This window comes from Ischnura elegans, chromosome X (genome assembly GCF_921293095.1).
Source record: "Ischnura elegans chromosome X, ioIscEleg1.1, whole genome shotgun sequence".
In the NCBI taxonomy this organism is placed as follows: Eukaryota; Metazoa; Arthropoda; class Insecta; order Odonata; family Coenagrionidae; genus Ischnura; species Ischnura elegans.
The window spans coordinates 42,113,559-42,132,831 of record NC_060259.1 but is presented as its reverse complement, the minus strand read 5'-3'; the positions used below and the strand labels follow the sequence as shown (position 1 = coordinate 42,132,831).

General features: G+C 38.5%; 1 protein-coding gene across 1 annotated transcript in view; it reads left to right on the top strand.

Moving 5' to 3' along the window:
* The first annotated feature begins 2,025 nt into the window (after positions 1-2,025).
* Positions 2,026-19,273, top strand: part of LOC124171938 (trithorax group protein osa) — a 92,102-nt gene continuing 74,854 nt past the window's right edge. The window contains exon 1 of the mRNA XM_046551384.1: positions 2,026-2,110. The gene's annotated coding sequence lies outside the window, so the exon portion shown is untranslated. The remainder of the gene's footprint in view (positions 2,111-19,273) is intronic.

Below are 19,273 nucleotides of genomic sequence, written 5' to 3'. Positions count from 1 at the left end.
AAATTTTTATCTCATATCGGTATCGGGAGTGCAACACTCTATGAAAATTGTCGGGGAAAGTGATGAGCAAACCCTCATGCATTCTGAATTACAGTAAAAGGTGAGAACGGTCATCATTTGGTGGAAACAGTAATCTCATCTCTCTGTATTACGTATTTCTGTTTGATGCTTGTTGAAAGAAAATTATTGGCTCTACGATACCTGAAAATGGTCCCACAAATTTTAGCGCATTTGACTCGGAAACCACCCAAATACTATGGCGATATAATGCAAAAGTTGTCATTTTTTCTGTATTATTACAAATTATGTACGTATTTCGGTAGGTTTGCAGAAAATACAAATGAATTGTAATGAATTTTCCGTTCATCCCCGCCTTTCCCATCTCCTCTAAAAATTCTATCTGCGGCAAAAAGCGTATTAATCTTCATTTTTTCAGGATTTATTTATTATACTTTCGGTGCACATAAGTATAATTTATTATAGAAGCATCTATGTTTCATGGAGTATCAGTTGAAAAAACACTCTTTAATCAACCTCCAATTGAGCGTAAGCCATCTCAAGGGTGGAGTTTGAGTTATTTCGTGTGATTGAGATGAAGAATCCCAGAAAAGCCAATTTTGTTAGAGCCCCGGCAGGCCAAATATATCACAAAAAGGGTTCAAGTAAATCATTAATATAATTTCTATGCTTACAGAAATTGGTGAAGATTTTCTGTTAAAATTCCCCAAGTCCCTCTTTTGCAAAAGTCTCAAAATACTATTGCTTCTCTCCAAATGAATAATGGGAACGTCGGGCCTTCCATATTTGTATGTGATGCTGTTCCGTATTATATCTCTGAACCCTTTCTCTCCCCCTTTTCTTTCTCTGTGCTCCAAGCATTGTTCCCTATATTTCGGCATTGGGAATCTCATCTCCTCTTAGGATTCGTTCCATTGACAACCTATGCCCCATCCTATCTCTTGTAGCATTTTATTCTCTTCACCCACCATTCATTGCACCTCCCCATTCCTTCATTTCTCCGTCCATTCTCCTCCACACTCACATCTCGAACGCCTCCAGTCCTTGCTCGTCCTCCTTCCTTTGAACCCACTTTTCTGTGCATTAAAGCAGTGCAATTAAAATTATACCTTACTGTCCTAAACATTATTCGTCCTATCAACTCTTTACTATTAATAAAGGTCATCGTTTTTCTAGCGCTATCATCCCTTAGGACATCTTTATGAATGTAATTTTTAACATATGTCTTCATCTATACATGAAAGAGGATGTCTGTTTGTCTGTCCGCTTTGCCCGCACGAATTGCGAACAAAATTGGTACGTAGGTGCATCTCATTCTATCGAACCCCGTAGTGCCACTTTCGGTTGCGTGCGACACCTCCTTTGCGTCGTTTTTTCATTACCGTTTGTTAAGTCACACAACCTCTGCGCTTGGACATCCTACCGGGTAGGCACACTTCTTAACACTCTCAAAGAGGAAATATAAATCCAGCTATGTCATCATGAAGTCCAAGTTTCCCACTTCTCTGGTTACAGTACTATCCTTCCCGAGCGACGCCGGGTGGCCTGATAGTTGATAAATAAATCAACACCACATGCCCAATGAATATCTAGATTTTCACCATTCCTTTGTTCATAGTTAATTTACCATTGTGACTATCTTCCGTGAAATTAAACCAGACAATACGCATCAATAATCAGATTACTGGCGAGATATTCTCGCTCGTTCCTCTCCGTCCATCTCACCTCTCCTATTCTCCTACACACTCAATCTCGAACAAACGAAAGTGTATTCTTAACATACTTTCTGTTATTTTTTCAATTACTTGCATTTATTTTTTACTGAAAATATGTTGAATGTTCCTTTAGGTACTTTATACTTTCAGTATTCTCGCCAGCGCTGGAAACTTATTTTTCCTGAGTAAAAAGTATAATTTCATTTTTAGACTCTTATTTATTACTGTCCTAATACAGTCTCCGTCATTAATATATTCTCGCTTCTTTTTTTGTCAGGACAAACAACGGCTCTTGCGGGATGGAAGGAGTTCGAGGAGGCTATGAGGATGGCGAGCATGATAAGTGAGGTGGTGGTGTAGAGTAGGCCCCGTGTGAGGTAATTTCCTTTCGAATTTTTTTAATAATTCCAGAAATCATTTCTCTGTAGATTTTTCATTTTTTCAAATTATCTCATTTGCTGTCTCATGCCACGGAAATGTCTTTTTCTTGAGTTTTTCCAAAAAAATAGAATGGAGGAAATTGCTTTTAAAAAACCTAGCCTTGGCGACGGAAAAAGCAAGAGAGTATGCAAAGGCCAAACTCTGTGTCGTAAATGGGAGCGTGGTAGGCTATTGGGTCTTGCTCTCGGCTGTTGACCGTGGGGTCATGAGTTCAAATTAAATGAGAAGACTTCGAACACTCCCATTCAAAAATCCTGAAAGTGCGAGGTGGCGCAGAGAAAGGCTTTCCCTCTATTCGGCATGTGTAGATTCACACGCCAGTCCCGGGTTAGCTCTACCCTCATCTGTCCAAAGTAACCTTGTGGTGGCGTCGTTGATGAAGCGTAATGGAATGTCTATCCACAAAAAGTTGCCACCATTATTTTTCTCCTCGCGTCGTCATCGGGTACTATTTATAATAGAGCAATACAATAGGGTAGTTTCCTTGATCAAAGAAAACGAAAGGCATTGATTGCGATTCGTTACCCACCATTAGTGTATTCATAATATACAAATTATTTGGTTTTAGAAATACCGGTTTAGACGAATGGTAATGGTCAATTTTATTCTCATTTGAGGCCAGAAGGCCAGATTGGCGCCCATGCGATGCCACTCCACGTGACGTCACAGGGACCTAGTTTCTATACGAGTAGATAGGAGTTTCATCGTCTGAGGTTACCAATGCATGTATGAGGCACAGAGCTCAGGGAAACATGTCTTAATAATCACCTATTGAAACTGGCTAAGGTCGGAAAGTTTTCTTCGTTTGATAAGGTATTAATAATCCTTATTTATCCCAAGCGCTACCAGCTAGCAGGGTACTCGGCTACCTGCTAGCATCCTGCGTCGTATCAGCGCTCAAAGCCTCCCCCCAAGGTCACCTCACTTGCGGCAGCGGGAACCAGAACTACGTCACACGGAGATTTCCCGGCTTTCATACTTAGCCGTCGCGTTTTCGCGCGCTTGAATATTTTCACTTTTCATTTAATCGCGAAAAATATCTACATATCGTCATTTAAAAATCTAAAAGCGTGAAATACGTACTCCAGGAGTAATAATCTTTCGATTTAGACATTAAAAAAACAATAGGAAACCACCCAATTGTAGACGTTCTCCAAATGGAAACGGATACGATGGATGGAATGGATACGGGATAAATGTATTTGGATAGTTTTGTCGATGTGGTGAAGGATGACTAACTGAGAAAATTTTACAAAAGTGATATAAACTTGTGGGTGTATTCAATGGCGTATACATGTGTAGGTGGGGCCCAGGGAGAACTCCCCTCCCGAAAGAGGTAAAATAGTCTGAATTTGTCCATTGAATTAAAGAGCATTGCCTTGGCATGCACTGATATTTAGCGGTAGGCATTATAAATCTTATATATTCTAATATAAAATATTATAGGAAAACCTCAAATATAATTAGTTAACCTAACATTGCATTGATGTTTTCCCCTCCAAAAATATTATCTATGTTCGCCGCAGCGTGTGTTCCCTGGAAGCCGAAAAATAAAATCACCCATCAACACTGAAGAAACGACGTAGAAGTTTCGATCTCTTGCGATAGGTACCACTTCGGAAACCGTCCTTATAATAAAATGTAGCTAAATTGATAATGTTAATTAATGACTCTACGCATTCATAAATGATGATATGCATTATAATCCATGAATATCTTGGAAATGACATGCCTAGTGCTTAAATGGCATTACATAAACATTCAAGTGGACGCACCAGGATGAACCATAACTCTCGCAATCGTTTAGTTGTGTGCAACTTAATGTGAAACTGCTGCTGAACGTGTTTCTCTAAAAAATATGGGATAATATAGATTATGTTGATGATTTTTAATGCTTAACCTCCCTTTATTTTACTACGTGGTTATTTATTCTTCATTTAAGACTCATGAACATCTTGCGTTATTGTATTCCAGGTACTTTCTGGTAGTGATTTATTTTTATGGCAACCATTTAAAAGATCTGATTTTCAAACCATTATGTCATTAGTCGGTTACCTTTGACAACACTCGCATCTACTTATGGAGCTCGTTTTTACTCCTGTCCCTTTGTAGTTGTCAAATCGGCAAACACGATCGTTGGCGTAATTCAATCCTATGGAAAAGTGTCGAAGATATCGAGTGGCTGCGTCTCAGGATGACTTTATTTTAATGTGTAGGCCCGCTTACACATGCAAGTTTTGCTTCGGGCGTTGAGATCTCCATTGTAGAATACCCTTCAAAAGGTAGATGAGCGGGATGAATTGCGGTCATATGGTATGAGGAGCAATTTCTCTAGGTCATAAGCACGCGAGATCCGATTGGAACGGTCAATATAGAATTGAAATGTATCTTCAATGGTTCTCGAACTATCAGGATTTACATTTAAGTGAAGAAAATGAACTTCACGACCTATCTTCTACTGCGTTCGTTAAAATCCGTCTGTTTTCCACGTTGGTTCGTAATCACGAAGGGAAAATTCATTAAAATAGTGATGTATGGTACAGTTGACATAATATTCTCCGTGCTAGCACTAGGGTATTTGGTTGGGGGTTGTATCGAAGATTATTTTCACCATGGAGCGAAAATGTGCCTTTGTCTATCGGCACAAAAGTCTGTCATCCCTTAGCGTAATGTAAACACTAAACTACCTATATTTAAGTGTTTGCATTATGGGTTATTGCATTTCAAAGGAGTTTTACCGGCGTTAAGGAAATTATATAATCTATAGCATAAGAAATTAATAATCTACATGCAATCAGGGAGTTTGTAGATGTTAGATTTTTTAGTCGAATTCAGTTTACTGTCGCCGCCAATCCTACAATAATAAAGTGATGAAACGGTAGTCTAGATCTTAAAACCTTGGCGGAAATTAAATCTCGCCCTAAATTTTCTGTCAACGGTAGTTGTGCATCCTTTGACTGCCATTGACTGCAACGGTAATATTACCGTCACACTGTGGGCTGATAATGAAAAACGGTTGGTAAAATTATAAAATGGTTGTTTGTATCAAAATCGGTTGACACTCAATTAATGATTCGCCAATCATCAGGTTATTTCGCCGTTCAAATTGTCTAAGAAACGTCGGTTTTCAATTATTTTTTAAATCTGAAGGTTTAAGTCGCATATGAAGAAATTGGATTAATTTTTAGATAAAAATGGTTTCATTCATTAATATGATTCGTATTCTTTATTTTTACTTACATTCATAGATTTTAAACGTAGTTTTGGGTACCCTTATGGTCATAATGGCATTTTTAATGTAACCATCCCATCCACACCATCACTATTTTATATTGTACGTATGTATGTAATTGCTATGCGTTTCTAAAAGCAAGTTAGTTACCATGTGTATTAGTATTGTGTGCATGTACATTACTGGGATATCACAGTTGAATGCAAACGATGAGAAAAAAATATCACTGAATTCAAGGAAAAATTTATTTGCCATATATTGATAGCACCAGTCCTCTATAAACAGTATATGATGGTAGTCTCAAAACGTGTTCACAAGGGGTACTCATATATTCCATTATTCTTAAAGGGTTTTCTGGTGTAATGTAATTGCATATGAATGAAATAAAGTTGCATTATTGTTATAATATTATTATAACGCAAATTTTCGGATAAAAGGGATTAAAGCTAAACTTTTGACCCTCATATTTGTGACTTTGGTTGCGTCGATGATTTCTTGGTGCCACACATGTGATGCGTTTTTTGCAATATTTTGCAATTTTGGCCTTTCGTGGTATTTTTTTCAGTCTCCTGATTGTATTGAAATCTTTAGCTTATCATTTTTTCCGTGAAACTGTCTCTTAGCGGTCCTTTGTGTTTATTTTCAAATAAGTTTGTATAATTCGGTATGCATTTGCTTTGGCTTTGAAAAATATGTTTATGACATGAACAGCTAAAAACGGCTGGTTAAATTTGCATCACTTGTTTATAAAACCAAACGCGCACGCATAATATTAACCATTAAATAAGTATCTACGGGGTATATCCCTTCGTATGGGGACAATAAAACTCCTCTTGTTTGGTGCTGAAAGTCCAACGACGTATTAATTTTCAAAAATTGCTCTCAATTTATGCTTAAGATTCATGCAAGAATAAGTATTTAGCCGAATATTGCAAATAAAACGGACTACTATTCGAATGCGTTCACCGGAAAAGACAATTTTCAAAATATTAAAAACCACGAAATCCGTAAAGACGCAGAGGATCCATGTTAGGGTTAAAAATGTGTACGTCGAGTAGTTTATACCAAGGATACCACAAACCAATCCTTGATGTGAATTACTCGAGATATGCATTTTAAATCTAAGATAGATTCTCGATTTGTGTCAAATATGTGGGGACCAAACCGTGGTCCCTTACCACACCTATTAGCAGTAATGCGTCTGATGATGAATTCTGTTTCTTGTAGATACTCGTCATTTATTTTTAAACATTGCTTTTTAAGTTTGTGAATTAAAAACTTTAATTTTAGAGCCAACTTTAAGATTGCCATTTTTCAGCATTTCCAGAAATTATGGGGGTGCAGCTCTTCCTTCCCCCGTCCGCCCCTTATACGACTACCTCCTTAATCTGCCACTGGCCTCCCACCCCTGTTAAGTTAATGTTTTTTAAGGTCTGAACGTTATCGCTGATCTCACCTGCACGCGCTGCGATTTTGAAACCCACAGCTCACATAGCTTTTTCGAATGATGAAAGTTTGTTCCCTGAAATTTTCCCTGCATGGAGATTTTTCAAGTGGTCTTCGATATTTACAGGACCTACAGCGCTGTAATATGCAAAGCATTTTACCGAACCGACGGAAAATTATGCAATTTACGATGTTTCTTTAAAAATATACCAGATACGATTCACATTCACACCCTTCAACCCGACATCAACTCCTTTTATCCCCAGGAACATATCATCAATGTGAAATACAGGTATTCAAGAATTGCTTTAAATATATACTCTTAAAACACTGTTTATCACGGGGCCTAGGACAGGTACGAGGCTCAAGCTACATGGTTCACTTTCGGCGACACGAAGTCTTTGGTAGTGTTAATTGCCAATTTTCATCGCAACCACTTTTCCTTATAATATTTCTAGTCCGTTTATCATTCTTCTCATAACAATGCGTTCAGTAGGAACACAGCTTGAACTTCTATTGCACTTCATATAAACCAGGAAGTAAGGAAAAGCTGAAAAATTGGCTATGTCTCCTCTTAACTCTCTCTAAATGCTCTCAACCACCAAAGCATCAAGGTCTTTTTCCTTTAAACTAGTCATAGAAATGTTAAATTTTTAATTTTTGTAATACAACGTCGAAACCTAGTTAATGTTTAATAAGATAATGTGGAGTAATTTAATTGGGCACTACATCACATTTTCAATGAAATTAGTTAAATATTAATAAATTTTAATTTGTAGGATTGAACAATTTGATTTTCGCCGTTCGAAGATTAGGCTGTATTTTGTATTTCAAGTTTAGTATTTAGGAGTAATTTGTATTATTTATATGAAGTACAATTGAAATGTGTTTTCCCCTCGTCCAAGCATTCAAAGTTGCTTTTCAGTGCAATTGCAAAGGTAAAATTGTTACATTTTGACAGATTAAGTCTTATTTTCTGTTGAAATCTAGGTAAACTATGTAACGTTAACTCAATCACCTTATGTAAACAAAAGTTGTCATCTTTGCATCGCAAGGTATCTCACCCCATATCGCCCAACCGGAATCAAAGGATTTCGGTAATAGGCCGGCTAAGTTCCTACTTAAAATGGTCCAACCTGAGGCCTTACATATAAAGGTTCTGAAAGCCACACACGCCTTTAAACATAACCTTCAGTAAAATATACGAATTGAGTTAGCGGGGATTCACGGCGGAGTTCAATCGCAAAGAAAAGTTAAATCATTAAGTATTTTATTCGTTATGTCAGTAATTCTTTGTGATCAGTGTCATTCTATCATTATAATAATGGACAAGAGAAGACAGTGGAGTTGGTAGCGAAACAACCATATACGCACCATCCACTACGCATAACTCACGAGTTTGAATAATTTTTGTTGAGTGCCGCAATGCTCATAGATAGCCTCCGGCAATTTATCCATGAGACAGCCATTAGGAAATTGGCGACGAAGCCTGCGCACACATTTGTGTCACATTTGTTACCATGTAAATGGGTTATTCCACGTCTCTTCGTAGTGCAATTGACTCTTGGCCCCTCAGATTTCGATGAAAATTGGTCAAAGAAGTGGAACATTTAAAATGAACATAAATCTAAATGCTTCGAATCATATTATTCCGAATATATCTGCTCCCAATTGTATTGAAACCATAATTAATCTCATGGTAAAGTAAATTTCTGTATTTAGACATTAAATGTGAAATAAATGAATTTAATTTCATCTCTTATAAATTTAAAATATTTATGTTGAAAATATCCTAATTGACTTTTCTTGTCCTAGAATTGGCCAAAAATTGACTGCGGTTAACTAGATACATTCAGTTTAGCATTGAAAATTTTCATTTATTAGAAACACACAAATAGGTTTTATTATATTTTAACTTTTACAATTTCTCGCACGGCGCTTTTGATCATCCATTCGGAATAACATGCATTAGGCTTAAATTACAAGTCTGTGAGTGTGTTAATGGCTCCATTCCGTTGATATGTATTTTGGGTGTAGACAGTCAGTAATAAAGAGGTAGAAAAACATGGAAATGAGAAGTATCTTAGTCAATGGACCTCTGACGGGCGTTGCTCTTGGGTTTTCGATTTTTTTCTCTTTTCATCGTTGCATCGTCCTTCCAGATATGAGGGGGTGGGAAGCCAAGGGGTACAAGTGATTTTTTTTCTAAACAGAGTTAGGTACAGGAATTGATAGAAGAAATATACAAAAAAAATTGGTGGCTACCAGTGAGCCTCTGTTCTGTGGTGACATGAAGTGGAAAATCAAATGCACTGCTAAAGATCTAGGTCATCTCAAAATTCACTAATTCTTTGTTAACCTTTTGGTATTCCATTATAAGTTTTTCCTGGATGTACACAATTACTTATACCTCTTTTTTTATATATAAGAGCGCGACCCGGGTCTCAATGAATAATCATCATCATCAGACGCTAATGATGATGATGATGATTATTCATTGAAACCCGGGTCGCGCTCTTATATATAAAAAAAAGTGGTATAAGTAATTGTGTACATCCAGGAAAAACTAGGTGATCTCGTTTGTTTTCTTTACCTAATCTCTATACCTAACTGTTTAGAAAACAAAATCACTTGTACCCGTTGGCTTCTCACCCCCTCATGTTTGATGTACTATTCTGAATAGTACAGAGTATTATATGCAGAAAAATAAATGTCAAATATGACAATCATGAAAATATTTCAATTTGTCGTTCTTCGCTCTATAATACCACATGACTTAGGTTTTATTTCGATGCCTTATTTTTCGCGCTGACCACCTTGTCACTAGGTCCTAGTGCATTAACAAGAAGATACGCTAGACGATGCTATCATGCCGAATCAACATTATTTGTGAAGGAGCCCTGTGACGGGCTATCAGGTGGTTGTTGGCCTCTCTGCGGGGTCGTCTATTCGTGCTCCCATGGGCTCGTTCGCCAATTTTGTTTTCTTTTCCATTTTGATAGAGTTTAAAAAATATTGGGAATCGTATTTACCGTTTCTCGATCCTTTGCCTACTTCACAAGTTACTCGCGACGAAAAATCGACGGCCTTTTAACCTTTTCGTAGATAAGTTGATGGCGTTATGAGCTTGTCATGCGGAGCTAGTCGGTGCTTCTCCTCAAGGTTGTGCATGAGCCGTGTGTGGTTCGTTGTTGTTCACATTCTTTTGAGCGCAGTGGCCTATACATAAAAAGTTCGAGGGGGGACGCAGGGCCGGATTTACCGTAAGGCAAAATAGGTACGTGCCTAGGGGCGCCTTCTGTTAGGCAACCGGCAATGATCTGTACTGGAGGCGCCTCGAAGTGTCAGCAGGCTTATTATGTGGGTTCCGTCTTTTGCATTCGAGAGAAAGGCTGAATGGGGAGATGAATTTTTTTCGTCGTAACTCATATTTCCCTTCCATCTACCGTATTCTGATAATTAATTTCGATTTCGGGTCTGAGTGATCGATCCAATTTAAATGTATCATAGAGTAGTCAAAAGATTAATTGGACCAGAGTTCTGTGTAAGTCCCGCAATTTTCCACTCACAAGCTGTGGTACCCCACCGTGCATTCCGTATTATAAATAAGACTAAGGAAGTGTCAGGCAACCATTCGTTTCTTCGCTCCTTCGCGCTGTTTTCTGCTGTAAGTCATCTCAATGGCTGCAGTACGCAGTTTATATTACATAAAAATATCTTTATTATGAAAGGAGAATTTATTACAAAGATGGAATTTTAATTTAACCACTATTCGAAGATCGACCATTCAACCTCGTACGATAAGGATCGATTTATAAATATTTAACGATTTACTTATCACCATTTTTTAAATGGTTTTAGCCAAATTTGTACCCCAAATTAGTTTTTGATGCTGTATTCAACTCGGAAGTGAGCCATTGAGAATAGACGAATAGATGTTTTTAGATAAATCAGATAATGAGACAGCATAATATAATGTTTTGGAAGGCTGACCTGTGCTGAGTTCCCTTTATTCATATCTTTCAATCTTGAAGTTATATAGCAACCCTTAGCTTTTACATTTTGCTAATTAACTCCTATAGCAAATGAAATGGAACTTTTTTATGGACGCTGTGTAACGTTTTCAACATAGATTTTTGGATCAATATATAGAATTCACTTTGATCGTTCCATACTGAAACTCCATTATCGGCCAAGGTTTCGACATATATATCATTATCAGGGTTTTTCTATGTTTTCATCTTATTATAATTAGAATACGATTATTTTAAATGGTTTTTATTAAAGGTGTACACACATAAGCAAGTATAAATTTAAATTTGAAAATTCCAGGTATGTTCAATCAATTATTTTAAAGCCATGCATGCCTCATGAAAATGTCATAAAAGCTGATCTGGTGACATCTTACATTGTGCCGCTGTGTCAGTACCGAGGAGTAAACGTATAAAAGAGCGATTTTTGGCTACTAAACGACGACGATTGCATTTGTTTCCCTGCGCTTCATCTCGTATGGAAACACGTCGTATTTCCATTGCGTAAAATACTCACGAAGAAGGTATAGTATCGGAATTTTAATAAACTGTATTTACAAGTCTATTATTAATAACCGTTTCCATTTCCCGTAATATATTGATTGCAGTTTCAATTTTGATTTCAATTTTGGCGTCTGCTTTTTATACTTATCTGCCATCTTGAGCGCTCATGTGTAGTATTTACCTCGAGGCCCAGGCACGCTGTTTCTCCTGCTCATGTGTCCACCTCATTGAGTACTTTCAGATTGGTATTTTTCGTGGCCCAGGCTCTTTTGCCTAGTTTTGAGGGGAAGAACATACGAGGCATGGTAGATTATCGCAACCCTTGGTATTGTAGATTATCCTTAGCATTTTTACCTCACAAGATGCCTCCAACTAACCAATGGAAATTCCCTCTACAATATTTCATTTTGGGTTTCAATGCTGGCCTCAGATTGTGGTTACTGCGCAGCCACCTTGAGCGCTCTTGTTCATACGTTCACGCTGAGAGACGGTACTCCGCGTTTCCCTGCTAGTGCTGAATCGCGTGTTGGCTTGCTCACGGAGTGTCTTCCTCTCGGGAGGATAATAGCCCGCGTGAAGCGGAGAAAGCGGGCCGAGAGTATCGTAAGGCTTTGGTTTCTCTTGTGGCATACTGGAAAAAAGATGCCAAAACTGGCTGACAGGGCACCGTTACCGTTAGTAGGGAAAGCTACCCGTGGCGTAGGCATTGGTGGTGCATTGCGCTCTGTTTTACAAGGAAACGGAATGTTTATGTAGTTGAAAATATGATGAGCAGCTGACTGGACATGTCTTACTAGAAAAAATTAACCTAACTCTATTATGCTGCAGTATTAAAAAAGGCGTTTGGAGAAGAAATAGCTGGAGTTGTTTGCTAAAACTAAAATATGACTAGCTAAAGCAGCGTGAACACTGTACATATAAAACTTAACGTTAGAGTACTTCTTCACAATGTGGAAAACTTTTTTCAATAGTATCAGATACCTAGGGCTACTATTTGATTCTCTGAATAAGTTGTTAACCGAGTCTGACGAGAAATTTCCATTTGAGTACCGGGAAGAGTACAACGGAAGCAAACTCATCCCAAAAGTTATCAAAGTGGAAAGTAAAGTCAAAAAGGATGATTTGAAAGCCAGTATCTTAATATCGGAATTTGAACCTGTAATAAGAAACCTACTAAACAATAAGGCGCCTGGTATAGATGATATTCCAGTCTGATCTAATCAAAAATGCAGGAGAGAAGAATTTAACGCTGCTGTACATAACCGTCCGCGAAATGTACTCGTCAGGATATACACCAAGTGACTTCGAGAAGAACATCATCATTCCAATTCCCATAAAGAAGAGAGCTGAGAACGTGAAGATTTTAAGACAGTATGCCTGACGAAACTTGCGTCTAGGATACTGTGGAGGATCATCTTCTGGAGAACAGAACGAAGAGCAGAAGAATTCCTAGAATAGGATTAATTCAGATTTATCAAATGCAAGGGCACAAGAGGAGATTATAGAAGCAATAGTGGCCATAAGGCTGCTTATAGAGACGAGAATGGATAAGCACAAACTGACTTTCATGGCATTTGTCAGCTTGGAGAAGGCCTTTGACAGCTTGAAATGGAATTCCATGCTTTGAATTCTGAAGAAAATTTGAGTGATCTACAATGATCGTAGCATTGTGCATAGTTTATATGAAAATCAAGCAGCTTGGATAAAATCTGGACGCAACTGTGCAGAAGCAAGAAGAGGAAAAGGAGTGAGACAACGCTGCTAACTATCCCCCATAATTTTTAATGTTTACATTGAGAAAGCCGTCAATGAAATCAAAAAGTAGGCTTAAGATGGCAATGTCCACGGAGTAGTAACTAGCATTCTGCGATTTCCTGACAACGTACCTGTAATATCTGAGACAGAGAATGATTTGAATAAGACTATGGCAAATATAGAAGGAACAATGACCAAATATTAGCTGAAACTCAGCAAAAAGAAAACTAAGATATTAATATGCAGCAAAAGAGAGGAGGCCAAGACAAACACTAAACCAGGAAGATAAAGTTTTAAGTGGTAAAAGAAAGTGGTTACCGAGGAAGCCGAATATCCCATGGTGGACGAGACAAGAAAGAAATATTCAGTAGAATAGCACAGGCGAAGAAGGCTTTCTAGAAAAGGAATAATCTAATTACAGCATAGAATACAAGTATGGAATTAAGGATACAATTAATTAGATGCTAAATATGGAACCTGTGTATCTATGGGAGCGAGGCTTGAATATTAATTACACAATTTGTATGGGAGCGGACAGTATCAACCAGTGGCGCCGACTCCATGGGGCCTGAGGGGGCCCGAGCCCCCCCAAAGATTCGTTTGGGGGGGCGGAGCCCCCTCAATAATTCAAGAAAATAATTAAGTTATATTATGCTTTGTGAAATCAAATAAATATATTTGTTATTTTTATTTCCCATGTTTGACGATAGTTACCTTTTAAATTAAATTCAACAATGTCTGTTGAAACAAATAATTATAAGGTTAAGCAGGTTAACTAAATCAAGTGGTGTGAATCATGGTAGTGTTTCGGTGCTGCGACACACTTTGAATTTAACCTCTTCCCGGGGCAAGACCTCCGATATGGGCCCCCCCAATATTTTTTATAATTCGGCGCCCCTGGTATCAACGTAAGATCAGGTGTAGTAATTCGTCTTGGATTGTACCATAAGGTTGTAACTTAATATTTTACTATTGAACTAATTGTAAGTTTGGCTTTTAAAATAAATAAATAATTAATTTTGTAGTCCTTATATAGCGGCGGACGGTGGGTATCTAAAGCGCTAAAACATTTCCTCGTTTCGGGGATGGCTGAGCGGAGTCGGCCCCCCTTGCCGTGGTGAATGGCGAATTTCCTGTGGAAGGTGTGGTTGAAGGCTCGGAGAGGGAGGTGCACTTAAATGAGGGAATCAAAACTGCTCGTGATTAGACCGAAGAGAGGTTTTTACATTTTTAAATCATTTGATTTGTTGGTTACTGTTTTGTGAATAAAATTGTGAACGCGGCAAACGTTTCGCCAAGTTCCGCTTGACATCAGGATTTCACCTGCTCCTCTATATAAATACTAGCTACGGCTCCGTAAAGACTAATGTGAAAAAACAGCAAAACTGTTGAAAGTTGAATGATTGGACTGGTTTTTCATACATTTAATGATGGAGCCAGTTATAACTGTCTAAAAGAGGGTAAATCCAAGTAAAATTTAACGAAACGTTGGCTGAACTCAATGTTAAATTGATGAATTGGTGGCCAAATTTCCATGAATTGATACGAATACCGTAAATAGTTGGTAATTAATTGTTGTGGAGTATTAAGAGGCAGGAATCGGTGTGGTGCAGAGAGGAAAATACTGTATCCCCACTTAAAGGGCCCGGGTTCCAGTCCCGGTGGAGTTAGAGTTTTTCTGGTGAATCCACATCCATGGTGTCCTTCGAATCCAAATCCGGTGGTGACTTTAGCAGGGAGCCAATTCCGACTCCTAGTTTCTCTGCACCCATCCCAGAAATCTTTTTTGCTCCGAAATAGCTGGCTGTGCAAGATGGAGAAAATTAAATCAAATATTCGTCGCCTCCTCCGGTTCCTGAAACAAATTAGACGCAGTAAAATCTGTGAATGAAAGAGAGAAATTATTATTTGGATGTTGGCAGGGAAAGGTTGTATGCTGAATTTACCAAAATTAGTACCTCTGAATCTAGTAAAACGCAGGGTAGTGACGATCAGCCAGTAGTGCTCGTTCATCAATTTTTATTGCCGATTGTGAAATAGTTTGAGAAATAAGGAGGCATACATTTTTCCGTTTTTTATTTTTTTGGACCCGTTGCCTACTCTTCGAGCTACTCGCAAAGGAAATCGACGGCCTTAACTCTCTCTGTGGTGATTGGATGACGTCACGCGCTCCTTCCGAGCGGGTCACCGCTTCTCAGCTACTCCTCTTCTCCTCTTATCGGCCTCGCGTAGTTCGATGATGTTTAATCATTTGTGAACGTTTCATTTTCTCAATGAGCGGTTCTTCCTGAACGAAGACGGACTGGAACTCTAATTTATAGCATCAAATCGCGAAATGTGGGCGGCAACTTTCATGTTATATTTAGCCGTAAACTTAATGAGAGATTGGCTGAATGAAGGGGGTTTTTTCATTGTTAATTTTATTTCGATTGCATTTACCGAATTATTTCAATGAATTGCTATTTCGGATCTGAATGAACGACCCTATTGCACTCGTCAGGGTGGTTGGTAGGTTTTATACGAGTAGGTAAAGGGGCCAAGAAAGTGAATTTCAGATCTCCGCTTGAATTTGCTTGAAGGTGGCATTCTCACCTCGGGGGTCACTGCTGCCGGTCCCAACCCCGGATAACGGAAGAAGGTTGGTCAATTCCGCCCAATCCCGTAAGAAATTCCAGTTTGAAGTTGAACGAAATGCTTAAAGGGATGGAGTGGACATCCGGGAACAGCTAGTGAGGAAACGTGAGCAATGAAGCATGTACCTCCTTCTTTTAGGGCAGAGAGAATTAAATTCATGAGTTCCGTGGTACATACGAGGTGTGTAAATCAGTTAATGAGACCGATTTTTTCGGTTTTATATCATTAAAATAAAAATTCAATTTCACATTTTCTCCTCAGTAACTACCTCGGGAAGCTAGGTACACTGCGCTGAAGACGATTTTTCCATCCCTGATAGCAGTTCTGCAACTCAGAATCACATGCACTTTATTCGGGTGAATGAGGAGGAATCCACAGAAATGTATTACTGGGCAAATACCGAATGATATAAATCGCGGTGAGCCATAGTTGTTCGAAATTGATGTCACTCATTTTTTAGAACGCACTGAAAAGCCTTTCTCGCAAAAAAGCGCTATGGAAATCGCAACAACTCTGGTGCGTTCAAACGTGTACTTCCGCATATCAGATTTTTACCTGCTTCCCCTGCCGTATAAAAAACTAGAGAATCAGTCTTATTACTTAATTTTCACACCGCGTATATTAGGTTTTGGGCGAAAAGCTACTTTCAGACTCTCACTCATAAATGCTTACAGCCTCTCACTCAGAAAATGGCGTAAGTTTCCGCCCGCTAGGAAACTTCATGATATCATTTTGCGCGCATTTATGTACCAAAGACTTTATTAGCAATTCGAGGGAAGGAAACGTTGCGTAGCGCCCAAGGTGATTGCGTGGAGCGGCAACTTACGTCAACAACTTTCTGTGATGGTGAGGAATTTCCCCTTTTCGCTCCAAGCATTAGGAGAATTGGCAAGCATTAAAAAAAATGAGGAACACTGCTCTGGATTCATTTGTCAAGATCCTTTGTTACGGCACAAAAATGCATTGATTAACGAGCAACGTCAAATATAATGCATTAAACCTATCGTTCTGCCTGCAGTATTTTCGGTCTGTAACTTTGGCCGCAGGCCTTCTAATACAAGGTTGTAACGTTTAGCGTCGCTCTGACACAACCTCGAAAACGCGATTTTCGTGTACGATTGTGACACCAGGTACGTGACCTGAGAATTTTGATGGATGGAATCAATTAAGAATAAACCAATGAGAAAAAGCGGTGAAATAGTTTTTAACTGAGCGTTCTTATTTCAGCATAATATTGGGAAAAATGCTTTTCTGGATGTGATGTATTTAACATTCGAGGTTTAAATAGGTTGTTTTAAGAAAAACGGGCGGTAGTTTATGCATTTATTGCATATTGCAATATACGGATGGTCGGTGGCCTAACTATGGGGGAGATGAGGTGGATAGAACCCCTACTCCCCTCAGCCCTAAATTCATGTTTTCGTATTAATGCGTGCGATAATAATAGTCTGGTGCAGGCCCGTGCTGGACCCCTTCTTACGGCGGTGGACGGCCATGGCCAGAGTGCGCCAGTACTATTCACGGGGAGGACTACCGGAAGGTCTGGGGGTGTGGAATATAATAAATATGTTTTGAAATTTTAATCCTTAACATCTTGAGATTGAAGTGAACCTTACTAGATTGAATTATATTAATCTATTATTTTGTTTACTCTAGACATCGTTTGTAATTCTGTTCAATGAGAGATCATTGAAATCGAGCTAACTGCTCAATGTTGGTATTCTGAGTGTAAAATTTGTCAGTTTCGGAACAGGGGGGCGCCAAAGATTTCCAGGGTGGAGGGCGCACCGGGAAACGTCCCGGTGTCCGGCCCAGCACGGGCCCGTTTTGGTGTGCTATTCAATCCAATCCACCCCCACCCCACCAAGCAACAGTGGAGAATAGCCTATTTGCTCCACTTCTTCCGGTAGTCTTCGTCACAGTGTGTTTTTCAGTGATTTAATCTTTTAATAAAATTTTGGGAAGGTTAAAAACTGAGTGATTCAGTTTTCTCCCCCTTGTGTATCTTTCAATGTCGTGCTGCACACTGGTTAATTGCAAGCGCTGATTCAGGCGAATTCCTGTAACTGCTCTACTGTTAGAAGAAAGTTTTCATGGAAGCAGGGGAGCCTATGTTTGAGTTTCCCTTATCCTTTGGGCCACTTTTCTGTTCCGATTTCATTTATTTGTATTTATCTTTCCCATCCATAAGTATTCAGGAATTTATCATCCCTCAGTAAACTGTGTCTGATTTCGTTATTAGATTAATTGAAAAATTAAGAATTTAAGCACGATTGTACAATTAGATGTACAGGAAGTACTACGATAGCTATTAGAGGCTAGCAGCAGACAGCTGAAACGCTAAAAATGTTCCTATTTCGGTTGAGAGAGCCAAGCCACCTTAATCCTTTATATACCGCCTTCATATACGCCCGTGGTACCTTCTTTAGTTGCGCATATTTTTCCTTACAACATTTAGAAGTTTACTCACGAAAATGGCCCAGTTATTTTCAATTTTTAATCCGTAAGTCGCATTACTGCAAAGGCAAACGTTACCTTCCTGTTCCGCAGTCGAACCGGTCATCATTGAAGATATCGGTGTCCGACGTGTCCATTCTTCAATTTATAGACCTAGAGACAGTAGAACCTTTCCTGCCGCTCATATTCCTCCGCTATTGTCTATCAGGATGCGATTGCTTCAGTATTTCTTTGAAAATTTACCTATTAGCGTGCTTCGCCCATGTGTTTAATTTTTTTTATATCCTAGGATAAAAGTGAATAAAATACAACTCACTGACATCATTTCATAGATATACAATACGAATGTAAAATGACTACCCTGCATTATGAAGAGTGACGTACGTTACTGCGTTTTATTTAATAAAAAATGTATAAATATCCTTTTAAGTTAGATAAGAGTACGTATATTTTAATTATAAAGGTTCCCAAGAAAAATCAACTTAGTCCACTCGATCGAAATTAACGTAAAAGCACCTTTCAATTACTTTTTTCCTGTCTTCATGGACCAAGATAAGTCAAATCATGTTGAAATGAAAAATAAACAACCGTGGTAACTTTTCACTATAAATTTTTATTGGTACGATTCGTTTCAACGCTGAGGCGTCATTTTCAAGTACCGATAAAAATGACTAGTGAAAAGTTACCAAGGTTGTTTATGTTTCATTTCAACATGGATTTTCACAAAGTTGAAGCCGAATCGATTGATTTCATCAAATCATGTTATAAGTTGGGCAAACATTCTACTATGGATTCCATAACTGCGAGATTAGTGAGTCTCAACTTACGGTTACTTATCCTCATGTGTGACACGAACCTAGTATTTTAAGGAAGTAGTTATTGGTATGGGCTCTCGGAGACTCGTGATTACTTGTCCAACCACTCTAAACTCATTAACTTTGGGCATTCTCTCTTTCAATATTTTTCATTTCGTATCGATCGAAGTGATCTATAGTCGGAGGTAGGTTTTCATGTGAATGGATCGATTTTTCCACCCACTA